Consider the following 14,373-nt stretch of genomic DNA (forward strand, 5'->3'; position numbering starts at 1 on the left):
TTTTCACCTTTTATGCTCTCTGGAGTGGTGTGGCACTTTTTGTCAGTTTTGCGAGATAATAACTAATTTCTCAATAAAGATTTATTTACGTAAAGTTGCATCTGCTTCCATTTCTCTCTTTGGGCTTTATACTTATTTTGAAGTACGCACATTGTTAGATTGTTTTTTTCTTGGGTACTTATATTAGAAGAGGAGCCCTGTAGTTTCAGAAGGAGAGATTATGTCTTATTTTTAATCATTCTGGACAATATATTAAAAAACAGGACCTTTCGGCTGAAAAGTGGCCACTTTTGCTGTTATTTTATTTCCACTGTATGTCTTTTTTCTTTTTTTTATCCAGTGATATGGATTTTCTTGTTGAGTGCAAATTTTTATTGTCTTGGCTCACAGGATCCTTTGGGGCCTGTCTTCAGCCTGTTCTGCACAATTATCTTGTAAGCACCGCCCCCTTGTAAAACCAAAAAAATTAGCTCTAAAAAATAGGCAATTATTGATTAAACCATATGTTGGATTTTATAAAAGCAAAAAAATGGAATACTCAAGGTGGCAGAAGGAAAAAAATAAGAGCAAAAACTACCACTCTTGACCTTGTGGCAAGTACCCTATAAGAGCCCCAAGAATTTGCATCACAATAGTGATGTCGAGCACTCTTTTTATGCCAAATATAATTATGAAAAATAACATGCAAATTAGCTTGACTTGTGTTCCCTCCACCCAGATTCACATGCAGAAGGTTTGAGTCAGAAGTAGCTTCCATGTCAGCTAAGACAGTCAACAACAGGCACAAATCGTAGATTGGTAGATTACACCTGAGACTGTCTCTGGTAAGGAAAACTAATCATCCATGTGGCAGAAAATTACCAGGTAGAGTGAGATGGTGCTAAAGTGAAGTCCATGGAAGAGGTATAACTGTGGATTTAAGGGTGCTTAAGTGAGGCCACCTTGTGTGAGTTGCAATCGTGAAGGCAAAAGTACTACACCCATGAGCAAGGAGAGTGAGAAGGTCTCTGAAGGTAAAAGGCGTGAAAAGACTAGCTGTGAGTTCACCTATGACATCCACCCAGAAACAGGGTCAGTGGGGTGAGTCCGGTGAGTGAGAAATGACATCTCATCAAACACTACATAGAGGAGAGCATGCAAAAAGCCAGCTGAACCGTGCGGAAGCCTATGTAGCCCTGAAGTTCCCATGCCAGAGTGTTTTTTTTTTTGCGCATGTGAACCCCAGAAGTGGAGTGATAGGAAGTTTGAGATAGCCTGTTGTTCGATGTTTGCCAACTAACTTTCAAGTTTGTGCCCTCATTGGAAGTCAAAGAAAAACTCAATTGAACTGTTAACTGGCTAATATTTTTCTCCTAAGAAGAATCAGAACTGCAATTTTTGTGTTCACTGCAGCAAAATCACATAAAAAAGAGAGGAAAAAAAGCAGCAAAATATAAAAAACAAGTCCCTCGTTGCCTCTCAGACAACGACCTCTTGCTTATAAAATACCCAAGCTGAGGCTGTAGTAACCAGACATGTTCCTGGCAGGGTCTTTTCTCACATCACTGGATGTCACAAATCACTTTAGCATGATTTGCGATAGTCAAGGCGAGAAATAATTAGGGTTGGAATAAGCAAACAGAACTCGCCTTCAGAAATCTATGCGTGAGAACTGAACGGTCACCGGGCCAAACTGCTGATAGTGCAGTCTCTACCATTCCAGATGGTTGACTCTGAGGACTGCAGGTAGCAAAAGAACAAGCTCTGAGCCAAGATGGAGGATCCTAAGGCTTTGTGTTTTACATTAAATCTATGCTTGTTCTCTACAACCAAAACACCGACTACTACTGGCTTGTTTATCCTGTTTCCCACCACCACCACCACCACTACTGATGACTTCCATGGCATGTACTCCTTAGTGTACTGTTCCCAATCTAAGCGACACCTAGTGAAAGAAACCAACCATAATTATATACCTCCCAACTCAGAAAGACAGGGAATATATTGTGCAGGGAGCAGCTTTCCATGGCAAATTTCTTCACTGTTTAGTCACTCTTTAAGCCCCGACAATTTCTTTTTGTGCACACACACAGAAATAGTAACCTTAATGAAGCTCCTCAGTAATCCCACAAAGTCTAGTATTTCTTTTGTGGCCACCATGCAAAATGACATTCTTCTATACTACATGATGATCCAAAATGCCCCCTTAAATGCACCACACATGATGCCTCTGCATCTGTTTCCCATAGTGCTCCCCATACAATGGTGCCCTCTGAGAGCCCCCATACATAAATACCCCACAACATGATCCCCCCACATGACTTCTCTTATACATTATGAATAGTGATGAGCGAGTGTTCTCGTTACTCGAGATTTCCGAGCATGCTCATGTGTTCTCCGTGTATTTTGGGCGTGCTCGTAGATTATGTTTGTGTCACAGCAGCTGCATGTTCGGAAATCTCGAGTAATGATCACACTTGCTCATCACTATTTATGAAGCCTCCACAAAGTCTGCAACTACAATGATGCTTCCACACAGTATGATGACCCCCAAGTCCCACCACACACACACAGTATGATGCTTTCACAGTGTCCCACCAAAAATATGCTCTTGCAGTAACCTGCTGACAGCGTGATACACTCACAGCTCACCCACACAGTATGATGCCTCTTGTAGTGCTTCTCTATTCCACACCACTGGAAAAGAAAAAAAAAATAGTTATCTGGCCACATTCCCATAATGAGCAGAGAAGATCTATGCTTTACGTATAGTATGACACTACGCAGAAGGCATGATGGGATGACATCATTGCACCTCCTTTGCCAAGCCTCAGACAGGTCATGTGTATATTCATGATGCATGTTCTGCTATAGCTGTATCCTTCAATTAAAAATGGGCCAGCTCCCCAAGATGTTACTCACCGTTGACCAGTCAATGATAGTCAATCAAAAAGAAGCAGAACTGGATGCAAAGTCATGGCTCAGTCACCCTTAGGTCAGTATCAGAGGAGAAAGAAATGCTAAATAGCCAAACGCCAAGAGGATACACAAGAAATGCCAAGGTTTATGTGAGCGGCAGCCAGGGCCGTAGTCATGGCCCACACAGATGTCTGCTTTAGCACGCCCTGGCCACCCGCACCACATACACACAGTCCCACTGTCTCACTTGCCTGGTTCTCAAGGTCCTTCCTGAGTCACAGAGAAACTTCTTCTTTCACTTTGGTACATAAAGAAACAGAGTCCAGGTCCAACCTTAAATGAACAACTTAACTTGATTCAATACGCAGCACGTCCAGATCAGTAACAGCATTTACATGGGATTCCACACAGTGCACATCCTTCGCTCTCCCTGTGCTCCTCGTCTCCGGGTATGTTCCCGGGTCATACCATCTCGCTCAGTACCGCAGCATCCTCCCTGTGTGGCTTAACTACTTTTAGGGATACCACTGTCTGCTTCGCACAGACATATGGGCATCTGCCCATGTAGAAAGCTGCCACATCTTGGAGCGACCTGCATTTCTTTTCTGCTGTGACTTCTGCTGTAGCCTTCTCCTGTAGCTTCTGGCCACTATAGACCCTGGACAGCTGGGCTCCTAGCTTGAAAACGTTGCGGGGTCACTATGCTGTCCCAGGACTCTAAAACCTTTCTGGACTGTTTGGGCTCCCTGGCCCTACTCCTTACAATCAGGAAATGTTCCTAGCTTACCCACAGTGGCCCCTCCTGTCTTAACTATGTATCCTAAGGTACCCCATCTAGTGTCCTAATTGAGGTACTGCCCTTTCCCTAAGTAGCAGTATACAATCAACAGCACATGAGTAAAAACAGTATATACAGAGACAGAGTAACACTTTCAGAACCGGGATGAGTAATAATAATGTCGCTGTAACCCCCTTACATTCCTCCTTCCTTCAATAATGGTCATCCCCGACCATCCATGCATAAAACTTTATTATGTATAATGTACTACTCCACACACAGGAAGGCAAATGAAGCAGAGATATATGGCTCACTGCGAGCAAAGTCCTTTTTTGATTACACATAAGAGTCCTTTTTCATTAAAGAGGGCCTGGCACACAGTCCTCCATGCCTCAGTCCCATCCTTGGGCCCTGAACAAGAAAACCTATTGAACCTATCTGTTAGGTCCTTAGTCCTTGGGGAGGGTGTTCCCCCATTCATTTGTCCATAGCACTGCCCTTTCTGTGCATGTGCACTGCCTGTTAAAGGAACACAGTCTGTTACCACAGCCACAAACAATCTGATCCTAGTCCAAGGGCATAGTCCTGCCATCCAGCAGGAAAAACGCAACAGGTGCAACAAAACAAAAAAGGAAATTAAACAATTTGTACTGGTTATACCGGTCTCATTGCACCCGACTCTAGGGGCGCCTCTGGGCTCCTGTGCCCACCGGGACGCGGAACAGTCCCGTTTTATATTTTTTTCCTATGGTGCAACAAGCACAACTTTTTCCTTTTAGCAGCAATATTTATACTTCATTGGCTCGCGTCCTGTGCCACTTTGTCCTCCTTTGAACCCCATGCCTGGGTTAGGCCTGACGATTCTGCAGCTGCAAGAGACATGGGCTGCCAAGGCATAACAAAGGCAGAGTTTGATGAAGCAGTGGCCTGGGAACAGGGAGCTGACTGGGCCTGCTCCAGGGCTGTATACAGCTCCAGATCATCCTCGTGGTACAAGGTGACAGCAACCACAAAATATCCCCGCAGGCTGTCCTCTTTAAAATAGGTGACCCAATCCCATGCTTCCAGGGGCCTTACGAATTTGACAGAGGCGGCATTGATGTAGATCTTGTTAGTGCCTCCCTCTCGTATGAAGCCGTACCCATGATCAATGTCCCCATAGACTAGCTATCTGTGAGTTCGACGCTCGGCCATAGCGCCCCTCCAGGTCTGTGTAGCTCTGCCCAGACCTCTTTCTCACTCTTTTTTTTCCTCTTAATAACTCCTGCAATCCAGGCAGCCTGCCCAGGGGATGGGAAGGGGCCCTGCAGCTGTGTATGGTGGATGGGACCGGCCGAGAGTCAAAATGCTGCCAAGCGCGGGCCTGTTATGCAGGGGCTCACTCCCTGGGATGGAAGGCCAAGTGACAGACAGGGCTTCTTGGGTCAGGGGACGAGGCATGGACCAGCCTTCCGGGAACAAGGGCCGAGGTGCATACACCAACTTCTGTTTCGGCATCATAGTTGTGCCGGTCCCACGTCCGCTGTATTCCTCTGCCGCTACAACTACGCACTCCAGCTCCTGATTTTGAAGTTCGAGCTCAGCCTTCATTTCCGGCACAGGCTCCTCCAGGGCAGTTGTTGTTTCCGGTCCCCTGGCCTCCAACTCCTGATGCTGAGGTTCCTGCTCCGGGTGAAGAGGTTCCAGCTCCCGAGGATGATGCTCTGCCTCCGGCAGCTGCCAGCAGCTCTCCTCCTCAGGTACAGGGAATCAGTCCATCCGGAATTCGTTGGCATCTCCCCTTATTCTCCCGGGTCGGGTCTTCTCCTCTTCTTGCAGACATTTCCACTCAACGCGGCCTACTACTCTGCAGTGATGTGCGCAGGAATATTCCATCGTTGCCGATGCCTTATTATTATTATTATTGTTATTTTTATTTATATAGCACCATTGATTCCATGGTGCTGTACATGAGAAGGGGTTACATACAAGTTACAGATATCACTTACAGTAAACAAACTAACAATGACAGACTGATACAGAGGGGCGAGGACCCTGCCCTTGTGGGCTTACATTCTACAGGATTATGGGGAAGGAGACAATAGGTTGAGGGTTGCTGCAGCTCTGGCATTGGTGAGGCGGTAGCTTCAGTAGTGATGAGGAGGCAGCAGGGTCAGTGCAGGCTGTAGGCTTTCCTGAAGAGATGGGTTTTCAGGTTCCGTCTGAAGGATCCGACGGTGGTTGATAGTCGGACGTGTTGGGGCAAAGAATTCCAGAGGATGGGGGATATGTTGTGATTCGGTTCGTGGGCTCCCCCGGTGGTCTCTTGTGGTACTGGTGTCCTGCAAGCTTTGCCTTCTCAGTTCACCTGTTCCTATCAGGATGTGGGAGTATCCTATTTAACCTTGCTCCTCAGTCATTCTAATGCTGGCCATCAATGTATCCAGAGTGATTCTGTTGCATGTTCCTGCTCCCAGTTTTCTGCTCAGCTAAGTTGGACACTTTAGTCCTTAAGTCTATTTTTGTATGTTTTGTCCAGTTTGCACTTATGTGAATCTCTGCAGCTGGAAGCTCTTGTTGGGCTGAAATTACCACTCCAGTGGCATGAGTTGTCACATGAGTTAAGGTAATTTCAGGATGGTGTTTTGAAGGGTTTTGCAGCTGACCGCGAAGTCCTCTGTTGTATCTTTCTGCTATTTAGTTAGCGGGCCTCTCTGTGCTAAATCTGCTTTCATACTACGTGTGTCTTTTCATCTGCTCTCACCGTTATTATATGTGGGGGGCTGCTATCTCCTGTGGGGACATTCTCTGGAGGCAAGCCAGGACTGTGTTTTCTTCTACCAGGGGTAGTTAGTTCTCTGGCTGACGCGCGGCATCTAGAGACAACGCAGGAATGCCCCCTGGCTACTTCTAGTGTGGTGTGTAGGTTTAGCATCGCGGTCAGCTCTAGTTTCCATCACCCGAGAGCTTGTCCGTTTATTCTATGCTTCTGATGTTTCCTTGCCATTGGAAACCATAACAGTATAGCCAGCCCCAAATGTTTAATCTATAGGCTGAAGCAGGAGAGAAAAGGAACTGTGTGAAACTTTTTTTTTTTTTTCCCCTTCCTCTGAAGTTGCACTCCAGCTCTAATTGCAGTCTCCTGTTTTCCTCTCCTCTTAACCCCTGAATGGCTCAGACTTTATTTGTTGAAATATGGATCCCCAGAGTCTGGCTACCAATTTGAATAATCTTGCCTCTAAAGTTCAGAATATACAAGATTTTTTGTTACATGCTCCTCGGTCTGAACCTAAAATTCCTATACCGGAGTTTTTTTCTGGAGATCGATCTTGTTTTCTAAATTTTAAATACAATTGTAAATTGTTTCTTTCGCTGAGATCTCATTCTGCTGGAGATCCTGCCCAGCAAGTAAAAATTGTTATTTCTTTACTGCGGGGTGACCCCCAAAATTGGGCATTTTCATTGGCACCAGGGGATCCTGTGTTGCTCAATGTGGATGCGTTTTTTCTGGCTTTGGGGTTGCTTTATGAGGAACCAAATTTGGAGATTCAGGCTGAGAAAGCCCTAATAGCCCTCTCTCAGGGGCAAGATGAAGCCGAAATATATTGCCAAAAATTTCGAAAATGGTCTGTGCTTACTCAGTGGAATGAGTGCGCTCTGGCGGCAATTTTCAGAGAAGGTCTCTCTGATGCTGTAAAAGACGTCATGGTGGGGTTTCCTGCGCCTACTGGTCTGAATGAGTCCATGACAATGGCAATTCAGATTGATCGGCGTTTACGGGAACGCAAACCTGTGCACCAGTTGGCGGTGTCTTCTGAAGAGGCACCACAGAGTATGCAATGTGATAGCTTTCTGTCCAGAAGCGAACGACAGATTTATAGGCGCAAAAATCATTTGTGCTTCTATTGTGGAAATTCTACTCATGTTATATCAGCATGCTCTAAACGAACAAAGAAAGTTGATAAATCCTCTGCTATTGGCACTTTGCAGTCCAAGTTTATTTTGTCTGTAACTCTAATTTGTTCGTTATCTTCTATTGTTGCGGATGCGTATGTGGATTCTGGCGCCGCTTTGAGTCTTATGGATTGGTCCTTTGCCAGGCGCTGTGGGTTTGATCTAGAGCCTCTGGAAGTTCCTATACCTTTAAAGGGTATTGATTCTACACCATTGGCTAGTAATAAACCACAATACTGGACACAAGTGACTATGCGTATGACTCCAGACCATCAAGAGGTGATTCGCTTCCTTGTACTGTATAATCTACATGATGTGTTGGTGCTGGGATTGCCATGGTTGCAAACTCATAACCCAGTCCTTGACTGGAAAACAATGTCTGTACTAAGCTGGGGATGTCAGGGAAATCATGGGGACACATCTTTGGTCTCCATTGCTTCATCTATTCCCTCTGAAATTCCTGAGTTTTTGTCTGATTATCGTGAGGTTTTTGAGGAATCTACTCTTAATTCTCTTCCTCCTCACAGAGATTGCGATTGCGCCATAGATTTGATCCCTGGCAGTAAATTTCCTAAGGGTCGTCTATTCAATCTGTCTGTACCTGAACATGCTGCCATGCGAGAGTATATTAGGGAGTCCTTGGAAAAGGGACATATTCGTCCTTCTTCGTCTCCTCTTGGAGCGGGGTTCTTTTTCGTAGCTAAAAGCGATGGTTCTTTGAGACCTTGTATTGATTATAGACTCTTGAATAAGATCACAGTCAAGTATCAGTATCCTTTGCCATTGCTGACAGATTTATTTGCTCGCATTGAGGGGGCGAAGTGGTTCTCTAAGATTGATCTTCGCGGTGCGTATAATTTGGTGCGAATTAAGCAGGGGGATGAGTGGAAAACCGCATTTAATACGCCCGAGGGCCATTTTGAGTATTTGGTGATGCCTTTTGGTCTGTCAAATGCCCCTTCGGTCTTTCAGTCTTTTATGCACAATATTTTCCGTGAATATCTGGATAAATTTATGATTGTGTATTTGGACGATATCTTGATTTTTTCGGATGACTGGGAATCTCATGTTCAACAAGTTAGGAGGGTTTTTCAGGTTTTGCGGACCAATTCTCTGTTTGTTAAAGGTTCAAAGTGTGTTTTTGGGGTTCAGAAGATTTCTTTTTTGGGGTACATTTTTTCCCCCTCTTCTATTGAGATGGATCCTGTGAAGGTTCGGGCTATTTGTGACTGGACGCAACCGACTTCTCTTAAGGGCCTTCAGAAATTTTTGGGCTTTGCTAACTTTTATCGTCGATTCATAACTGGTTTTTCTAGCGTTGTCAGGCCTTTGACTGATTTGACTAAGAAGGGTGCTGATGTTGCAGATTGGTCTCCTGCTGCTGTGGAGGCCTTTCGGGAGCTTAAGCGCCGTTTTTCTTCTGCTCCGGTGTTGTGCCAGCCTGATGTTTCTCTTCCTTTTCAGGTGGAAGTTGATGCTTCCGAGATCGGAGCGGGGGCGGTTTTGTTGCAGAAAAGTTCGGATTGTTCAGTGATGAGACCTTGTGCGTTCTTTTCTCGAAAATTTTCGCCCGCCGAGCGAAATTATGACATCGGTAATCGGGAGCTTTTGGCGATGAAGTGGGCATTCGAGGAGTGGCGTCATTGGCTTGAGGGTGCTAAACATCAGGTGGTGGTCTTGACTGATCACAAAAATTTGATTTATCTTGAGTCGGCCAGACGTCTGAATCCTAGACAGGCGCGCTGGTCGTTGTTTTTCTCCCGGTTTAATTTTGTGGTTTCGTATCTGCCAGGTACTAAGAATGTGAAGGTGGATGCCCTTTCTAGGAGTTTTGAACCTGATTCCCCTGGTGATTCTAAACCTACGGGTATACTTAAGGATGGGGTGATATTGTCTGCTGTCTTCCCAGACCTGCGACGTGCTTTACAAGAGTTTCAGGCGGATCGGCCTGATCGTTGTCCGCCTGGTAGATTGTTTGTGCCGGATGAGTGGACCAATAGAGTCATCTCGGAGGTTCATTCTTCTGCGTTGGCAGGTCATCCGGGAATTTTTGGTACCAGAGATTTGGTGGCTAGGTCCTTCTGGTGGCCTTCCCTGTCTCGGGACGTGCGTACTTTTGTGCAGTCTTGCGATGTTTGTGCTCGGGCCAAGCCTTGTTGTTCTCGGGCTAGTGGGTTGTTGTTGCCCTTGCCTGTTCCTAAGAGGCCTTGGACACACATCTCTATGGATTTTATTTCTGATCTCCCTGTTTCTCAGAAGATGTCCGTCATTTGGGTGGTGTGTGACCGCTTTTCTAAGATGGTTCATTTGGTGCCCTTGCCCAAGCTGCCTTCCTCATCTGAGTTGGTGCCCCTGTTTTTTCAGAATGTGGTTCGGCTGCATGGTATTCCGGAGAATATCGTTTCCGACAGGGGATCCCAGTTTGTGTCCAGATTTTGGCGGGCGTTTTGTGCCAGGATGGGCATTGATTTGTCTTTTTCGTCTGCATTTCATCCCCAGACAAATGGCCAGACGGAACGTACTAATCAGACCTTGGAGACTTATTTGAGGTGTTTCGTGTCTGCTGATCAGGATGACTGGGTCTCCTTTTTGCCGTTGGCTGAGTTTGCCCTTAATAATCGGGCCAGTTCTGCCACTTTGGTCTCCCCTTTCTTTTGCAATTCAGGGTTCCATCCTCGTTTTTCATCTGGTCAGGTGGAGTCTTCGGATTGTCCTGGAGTGGATACCATGGTGGATAGGTTGCATCGTATTTGGGGGCAGGTGGTGGACAATTTGGAGTTGTCCCAGGAGAGGACTCAACGTTTTGCTAATCGCCATCGTCGTGTTGGTCCTCGTCTTCGTGTTGGGGACTTGGTGTGGTTGTCCTCCCGTTTTGTCCCTATGAGGGTCTCTTCTCCTAAGTTTAAGCCTCGGTTCATCGGTCCTTATAAGATTTTGGAAATTCTTAACCCTGTGTCTTTTCGTTTGGACCTCCCAGCATCCTTTGCTATCCATAATGTCTTCCATCGGTCATTATTGCGGAGGTATGAGGTACCACTTGTGCCTTCTGTTGAGCCTCCTGCTCCTGTGCTGGTTGATGGTGAATTGGAGTACGTGGTGGAGAAAATCTTGGACTCCCGTGTTTCCAGACGGAGACTTCAATATCTGGTGAAATGGAAGGGCTACGGTCAAGAGGATAATTCTTGGGTTACAGCTTCTGATGTTCATGCTTCTGATTTGGTCCGTGCCTTTCATAGGGCTCATCCAGATCGCCCTGGTGGTTCTTGTGAGGGTTCGGTGCCCCCTCCTTAAGGGGGGGGTACTGTTGTGATTCGGTTCGTGGGCTCCCCCGGTGGTCTCTTGTGGTACTGGTGTCCTGCAAGCTTTGCCTTCTCAGTTCACCTGTTCCTATCAGGATGTGGGAGTATCCTATTTAACCTTGCTCCTCAGTCATTCTAATGCTGGCCATCAATGTATCCAGAGTGATTCTGTTGCATGTTCCTGCTCCCAGTTTTCTGCTCAGCTAAGTTGGACACTTTAGTCCTTAAGTCTATTTTTGTATGTTTTGTCCAGTTTGCACTTATGTGAATCTCTGCAGCTGGAAGCTCTTGTTGGGCTGAAATTACCACTCCAGTGGCATGAGTTGTCACATGAGTTAAGGTAATTTCAGGATGGTGTTTTGAAGGGTTTTGCAGCTGACCGCGAAGTCCTCTGTTGTATCTTTCTGCTATTTAGTTAGCGGGTCTCTCTGTGCTAAATCTGCTTTCATACTACGTGTGTCTTTTCATCTGCTCTCACCGTTATTATATGTGGGGGGCTGCTATCTCCTGTGGGGACATTCTCTGGAGGCAAGCCAGGACTGTGTTTTCTTCTACCAGGGGTAGTTAGTTCTCCGGCTGGCGCGCGGCATCTAGAGACAACGCAGGAATGCCCCCTGGCTACTTCTAGTGTGGTGTGTAGGTTTAGCATCGCGGTCAGCTCTAGTTTCCATCACCCGAGAGCTTGTCCGTTTATTCTATGCTTCTGATGTTTCCTTGCCATTGGAAACCATAACAGGGATATTCGTGAGAAGTCTTGGAGGCGATTGGATGAGGAGCAAATAAGTGTGAAGGAGAGAAGGAGGTCTTGGGAGGACCGGAGATTACGTGAGGGAAGATATCGGGAGATTAGTTCAGAGATATATGGAGGATACAGGTTATGGATGGCTTTGTAGGTCAGTATTAGTAATTTGAACTGTATACGCTGAGGGAATGGGAGCCAGTGAAGAGATTTGCAGAGGGGGGAAGCAGAGGAGTAGCGAGGAGAGAGATGAATTAGTTGGGCAGCAGAGTTAAGAATGGACTGGAGAGGTGCAAGGGTGTTAGCAGGGAGGCCGCAGAAAAGGATGTTGCAGTAGTCAAGGCGGGAGATGATGAGGGCATGCACAAGCATTTTAGTAGATTGACGGTTGAGGAAAGGACAGATTCTTGAGATGTTTTTGAGCTGGTGGCAACTGGAGGTGGAAAGAGCTTGAATGTATGGTTTGAAGGACAGGGCAGAGTCGAAGGTTACTCCTAGGCAGTGGACTTCCGGTACGGGGGAAAGCGTGATGTCATTGTTTGCGATAGATAGGTCAGGTAAGGAAGATCTATGGGATGGAGGAAAGATGATGAGTTCAGATTTGTCCACATTGAGTTTGAGGAACGAGGGGAGAAGAAGGAGGATATGGCTGATAGGCACTCCGGGATTCTGGACAGCAGAGCGGTGACGTCTGGGCCAGAGAGGTAGATCTGAGTGTCATCAGCATAGAGGTGGTACTGGAATCCATGGGACTTTATGAGTTGTCCCAAGCCAAGTGTACAGATTGAGAAAAGTAGGGGTCCTAGAACAGAGCCTTGGGGGACTCCAACAGAGAGAGGATGGGATAAGGAAGTAGTGTGGGAGTGGGAGATGCTGAATGTGCGGTTGGAAAGTTACGAGGAGATCCAGGATAGGGCGAGGTCTTTGATGCCAAAGGAGGAGAGGATCTGTAGTAGGAGGCAGTGGTCAACTGTGTCAAAAGCAGAGGACAGGTCTAGAAGGAGGAGTACAGAGTATTGTCCATTAGCTTTGGTGGTAAGTAGGTCATTAGTGATTTTGGTCAGGACTGTCTCAGTTGAGTGATGGGGCGGAAACCAGATTGTAGATTGTCAAAGAGCAAGTTAGATGAGAGGTGGGAGGAAAGTTCAGAGTGGACGTGCTGCTCCAGGAGTTTGGAAGCAAATGGGAGCAGTGATATTGGGCGATAGCTGGACATAGCAGTTGGATCGATGGTTGGCTTTTTAAGAATAGGCGTGATTGTGGCATGTTTGAAAGCAGAAGGGAAGGTGCCAGAAGATAGTGATAGGTTGAAGAGGTGGGTTAGGGATGGGATAAGTGTGGTGGTGAGGTTGGGGAGGAGGTGGGATGGGATGGGGTCGAGCGCACAGGTGGTGAGGTGCGATTTGGAGAGGAGACAATTAAGCCCCCCTTCAGTGATGTTGGATAGGGAGGTTATGGGGTTTGGGTATTGGTCTGGTATACAAAGGGGTTGTGGTGGTTGAACAATGAAGACTTGCCTTGTTTGGTCGATCTTATTTTTAAAGTGTGTGGCAAAGTCCTCAGCAGAGATGAGGGAGGTTGGAGGGGGCAGTGGGGGGCGGAGAAGGGAGTTGAAGGTTTTGAATAACTGTTTGGGGTTGTAGGATAGGGAAGATATGAGGGTTGTGAAGTAGGCCTGTTTAGCAGAGGTGAGAGCAGATTTAAAAGCGAGTGTTGCCTGTTTGAATGCAGTAAAGTCATCTTGCAGGTGTATTTTTTTCCAACGCCGGTCCGCAACCCTGGACACTTGCCGGAGCTTTTTAGTGGTGTTATTGTGCCAAGGTTGTCTATTGATACGTCGCACTCTGCCATGGACGAGAGGGGCAACTGTGTCAATAGCTGATGCAAGAGTGGCATTGTAGAAAGCAGTGGCAGTGTCTGTGTCATGGAGTGAGGATATGGATGCCAGTGGTAGGATAGAGTCAGAGAGGCGTCTAGGTGTGCAAGGTTTCTGCGGGGGTGCACATTTTACTGGACATGGATGACCGGTGAGGAGGACAGGGATGAGAAGGTGAGCAAGTGGTGGTCGGATAGAGGGAGAGGGGAGGTGGTGAAGTTAGATAGAGAGCAGACACGGGTGAATACCAGGTCTAATGTATGTCCGTCTGTGTGGGTGGCTGCGGAGGACCACTGAGTAAGTACAAAGGATGAGGTAAGGGACAGAAGTTTGGAGGCTGTTGACTGAAGAGTATCAATAGGGATGTTGAAGTCACCCATGATGATGGTAGGAATGTCAGCAGAGAGAAAGTGAAGAAGCCAGGTGGAGAATTGGTCAATAAAGGCAGTGGCTGGGCTTGGAGGTCGGTATATGACAGCCACTTGTAGGTTGGAGGGAGAGTAGATGCGGACAGAGTTGACTTCAAAAGAGGGGAGGATAAGGGAGGGTTGAGGTGGGATTGGGATAAAGGTGCAGTTAGAAGAAAGGAGAAGACCCACTCCTCCACCATTTTTGTTGCAGGGTTGAGGGGTGTGGGTGAAGTGGAGGCCTCACACACAGCGCAGCAGGGGAGGCAGTGTCAGAGGGTGTTAACCATGTTTCCGTGAGGCCAAGGAAGGCAAGATTGCGAGAGAGAAAAAGGTTGTGAATCACGTGATGCTTATTGCAGATTGAGTGGGCATTCCAGAGTGCTCCAGAGAGAGGAAGCAGGGGGGTGGGCATCAGGGGCACGGGTTTTATGTTGGAAAGA

The sequence above is a fragment of the Ranitomeya variabilis genome, chromosome 1 (assembly GCF_051348905.1).
Source record: "Ranitomeya variabilis isolate aRanVar5 chromosome 1, aRanVar5.hap1, whole genome shotgun sequence".
Classification (NCBI taxonomy): domain Eukaryota; kingdom Metazoa; phylum Chordata; class Amphibia; order Anura; family Dendrobatidae; genus Ranitomeya; species Ranitomeya variabilis.